This window comes from Arachis hypogaea, chromosome 2 (genome assembly GCF_003086295.3).
Source record: "Arachis hypogaea cultivar Tifrunner chromosome 2, arahy.Tifrunner.gnm2.J5K5, whole genome shotgun sequence".
Lineage (NCBI taxonomy): Eukaryota > Viridiplantae > Streptophyta > Magnoliopsida > Fabales > Fabaceae > Arachis > Arachis hypogaea.
Genome location: NC_092037.1, coordinates 16642547 through 16647837, shown reverse-complemented (window position 1 = coordinate 16647837; position 5291 = coordinate 16642547).

The window sequence follows — 5291 nt, the reverse complement described above, 5'->3', positions numbered from 1 at the left end:
ACTCTGCTGGCCTCTTCTAGCAGTTAGAAACCTCCATTGAATTAACTTTGGAAGAAAGTGATATGGAGAAAAGAGAAAACGGGGAGATCCTTGAAATGAAGGTGGCAATGAAATTGGGAAGAAGCATATCACAGCTGAGGGAATCACAGTTGATGAATTTGCCAGCAAGTTATGAGAGGCTAACATCACTAATTTATTCTTCTAGTAGTTTAACCTTTTTAAAAGTCATGTATATGCAAGTTATGAGCTATGTTTGAGCTTGAAGCTGAGCTCTATATTTTGTATTATATACACATCTATACATATATAATTATTTTAATACAAGAGAAGAAAAGCTCGAGCCAACTTTTGAGCTTTTAGTAAGTCGAAGTTAAATTTGGTTTGATGTGATCAAGATCTAGAATACAAGCAAATACAATTTGTGAGGAATTACTTAGTTTTGGTGAATGTCATTATAACTTTCCAGTTACTTATGTTTGAACTTGCACCAACACAAGAAACTCCCGAAAAATACTTAATAACTATGATTCAGAATATACAAAGTACAAACCATTATGTTAATATTTGACAAGCTTCCATCGGGAAGTGCCTCAAGCTAATTCTTCAACAAAATTAGTACTCCATGGTCTAAAAACTCTAATTGGAGCTGTTTCGAGCTGTTTCCTGCAAAATAGACAAATAGTTGGTGAAAATTACCAAAGAAAATATGCACAAGTAAGATAGAGTATTAAGGAAAACACCAGAGCACACTTGATATGACAGAAAATCAACAGCTTACTTCGAGAGGATTTCTGTTGTTAGCATACTCATACAAACGGCCAAGGCTGGAGAAGACAACAAGAGCGACTTCAGCATCACAAAGCACAGACAGTTCATATTAGAATTATCTTTATAATTTTTTATTTTATCTAAATTTAATTTTTTACATTTTTAGATTTAATTTAAAAAATTTGTGTTAATGTTAGAATAAAAATGGAAGGCAACAAGAAATGGTGTTGGAAAGTCCAAGTAAAAGTAGAGGCTCAACAAAATCAGACAGCGGAATAGAAATAGAAGTTAAACATATTCAAGGAAGGAAGAAGAAAAAACCGAAATAGTGATGAGCAAGAGCAACAATGAATCAACAAACAAGAATACCAACAATAAAGTAAACAATACCAACAAACAGCAACAATGAATCAATGATTATTGAACAAAAATGAGTGAAATTACATAGTAACTCATCAGTATTACTAACAAAATTTCAAAACAAGCAAAATAAGTGCAGCAAACCAAAAATCAATTCAGAATCACATAATCACAGAATCAGAATCACAGAATCAGAGAATCATAGAATTTGAACCCAGCAACTCAGAAGTACAGAATCAAAGTTATTAACAAGAAAGTAACAAAACCCTAAACAAATCCAGCAACTCATAAACACAGAAATAATAATTAACAAAATCAAGCCCTAACTATTTCATAATTATAAACCCAAGTTATCAACAATAAACTGAACAATAAATTGAGGTGGAGGTGGCGACCTGCTGTGTTGATCGTGGGTGGCCAGAACCCAGAAACGCTGCTGAGTGGAGGTGGCGAGGTGCTTTGTTGATCGTGGCCTCGTGGGTGCTGTCTGCTGTGCTGCCCTGTTGGGTCAGTTGGTGGTGGCGAGGTGCTGTGTTGATCTGGGTCTTCGCGTTCGTGGTGCAGCGGCGGTGGGGAATCTCTGCTCTGTTCTGCGGTGGGGAATCGCTGCTCTGTTCGGGGAATACGTATGCATTATTGGCCTGTCATCAAAGAAAACATCTGAATCAGACTGTGTTCTACCCAAAAGTTAAATGAATAGATTAGAAAACAAATCACATAATGAAACATCATAACTAAAGTCAATCTGACCTTGAAACAGACCACATAGGTTTCCAACTTTCAGGATGAACTGCAGGAGCAGGAGCAGCAAAACACAGAAATATTAAATAAAAATCAGTATCTCATAATATTGACTGACTTGTGCTATACCAGATAAAAGAAATTAGAATCACTGAACCAGCAATAAAACAACAACCAGCAACAATGAAATCAATGATCAGTGACAAGTAAAATAATAAAACAAATATAACAAGTTAACAAAAACCAGCAACAATGAATCAATGACAGTAAACCAGCAATCAGAAGAAATTTCAAGCAAATTCAAGCAAGCTCGTATAAAACTAAACTAGAATAAACAAAACTAATCAAATCAGGAAGCTAATACTATTTAAAAGGTTAAAAAAAAAAATAGCCAAACAAAACAAGGCATGTCACAGCATCACAAATTCACAATCCAAGAGAGACACAAACAAAGACAACCATAGCTAAAACCAGAATAAAAAAACATAATTATACAATTAACAGATTCACAAATTACACAGAACTTCCTGGAAATTTTGTTATACAATCTAAACAAAATATAGTGATTAAACATGGCATAATCCCACGTATAATTAGCATCGATATATAATAAACAACCAATTGAACAATTATTTTATCAGAAAAAAATTATTGAAAGCCAAATTACATTATTTCTTCAACGCAACATGAATCAAATCGTCCAATTCTATGTGTGATAAACCCTAGGATTTGATATTAGAAGAGAATGCTGAAAGGGACAAAGAAAGAAAACTAGGTGGAACGTTACCTGGTTGAAGATTAGGGTTTATGAAGGGTGAATTGAATGGAATCAAATGTTGGTGACTCCTCTCAAGTTCTGGAAGAAACGAAGAATGCTGTTCGTAGAGGACGACGCAGCTCCTGGTGCGTGGAGGAGACGGCGGCTGCAGCGCGTGGATGACGACGAGGAAGGGAGGGAGAGACAGAGCCCCGCCGAGGAGAGGGAAGCACGATGAGGAAGGTCGAAAGAGAAAGGACCGCGCCGAGAACCGAGAAGAGGGAAGCGTGACGACTGACGAGGAAGGGCTGCCAAGAGGGTGCCATTTGACGATGTCAGTGGCTGAGAGGTCGACGGCTCTATGGAGGATGGAAGGAGGCGTTTTTGGTGCTGTGGAGTGGTTGAGGACTCAAGGGGAGATAGAGAGTGGAGAGAGTTGGGGAGTGGGGACTAGGGTTGCTGAATGCTGAGTGTGGGAGTGGCGACTACTTGGGTAAGTTGGGGGTTGGGGGGTTTGAATTTTAGGGTTTTTTTAAGTAACCGGTTCGGTTCGGTTCGGTTAGGATTTTTACAATTAAAATCGAAAACCGAACCGAACCGCAAAAAATCAAAATATCATTTTTCGGTTTTTTCGGTTTTTGATTTATTCGATTTTCGGTTTATTTGGTTCGATTGGTCAGTTTTGTCGGTTTAAATCGGCTTTGAACACCCCTATCAGCAACGCAACCATTAGTAGAAGCAGCCAAGGAACAGAGTTCCTGACGAGAAGATGGGTTTAGATAAGGATATACGATGGGTTTAGGGAACAAAAGCTAGCAAAACAGAGATTCTGGTGTGAAGCATAGACGATGGAATTAGAAAAGGATTGAGAAGAATGTTTTGGTTTGAGCGGGTTTAGGTTTTTCTTTTGCGCCAAAATTGGGGAAAAATTGAAAGAGGCGACTATTTACCCAAGATTAAAAATTTTTAAAGGGGGTTTATAAAACTCCTGTAAACTAAAAATAAAAAATCATGTAAATTGAATTCCGAAAAATGAACAGGAAAAAAAGGAAGTCTTTTATCAATATTGCATGAATTTATAAAAACTCATGGTAAATAATATTGGTAAAATAAAATATTTTTTGTAAAGCACAATAATTTTAAATTGGATGGAACACTACTTAACTCTAGGGTACTAACCTACTTAATTATTATATTAGCAGTTTAATATATTTAGTAACTCTTTATAAGACTAACTTTTCTAATTTTAATTTTAACCTTATTAATTGGATATAATAATTTAAACATTAAAAATAAAAACATTAAAAAAACCTATCCAAGTTTTTTCAATTTATATTATATAAAATTTATAAATTTAAATTAAATAAGATATTAAACAAATTTATTATGTTGTTATTATGTATAACAAAATTCAATTAAAGATTTATAAACATTATAAATAATTAACTATTTATAAACGTTATTAACTTTACTTATCTATTTTTAATAGTATCTAATTTGAAGTAGAGATAAAAATTCATATTCTAAATACCCTTTATATTCATATATATTATCAATTGGTGAAAAATATTTTTAAATTTTATATTTAATTTTTTAAATTATCTTTATTTTTATTTTTATAAAACATTAATATACATTTTTGTAATATCCCTTCATCATATTAAACAATATTCTTTCTCTTACTGTATACTGATCTCTGTACACATACATATTATTGACTATTAAATTACATTGGCCATCTTTCTTATTTTTTTCTTATCCTGCTACCTTCTCTTCGCACGATCGTTATGAATTATCACCAGGTATTATCATCGCAACTTTTACCATTGTCTATCACTATAATCTAAAACCATATATGCTATAAACTTTTATGAGTTGTTGAAGGTTTGCTGAAAAAATTAAGACACAAAGCATTTATAATTTTTGGCCAAATTATCAAAATTTGATGTCAGTAACCCTATAAAATGATATCAAAATTTATTATTTCGAACTAAGTTAGTAAAAAACAGCACATAAATGTAAGTTTTTTAATTAAAGACTTGTATATTTAAATCGCAGTGTAATATAGTACATTGAGACAAAATACAGCCATTGCAATTCCACGTGTGGCTGCTACTATATACAATTAACATTTATTTCAACATACACATTAAGTAAACTATACATTATTGCTTGGTTTTACATTTTTAGGATGCCAGCAAAAACATCTCGGAACAAAGTTCTAGCACCATGCCAAATGTGCCCGAAAAAGAAGAGAAGAGCAAACGAAGCATGTCCAAAAGTAAACCAACCCCTTGGACTGCTACGAAAAACACCATCTGATTTCAAAGTGGCACGATCTAATTCAAAAATTTCACCCAATTGAGCACGTCTAGCATATTTTTTCACAGTAGCGGGATCACTATAACTGACTCCGTTGAGTTCGCCACCATAGAACTCAACAGTTACACCTACTTGTTCAACACTATACTTCGATTCTGCTCTTCGAAAAGGAACATCGGCTCTAACAATTCCGTCTCCGTCTATCAAAACAACTGGAAATGTCTCAAAAAAAGTAGGCATACGCCTTACAAAAAGTTCACGCCCCTCTTTATCTCTAAAGATAGGATCCTCGTTTATATCCATATGGTATAATCAATCTAAAAAAATTCGTTCGACCGAAGAA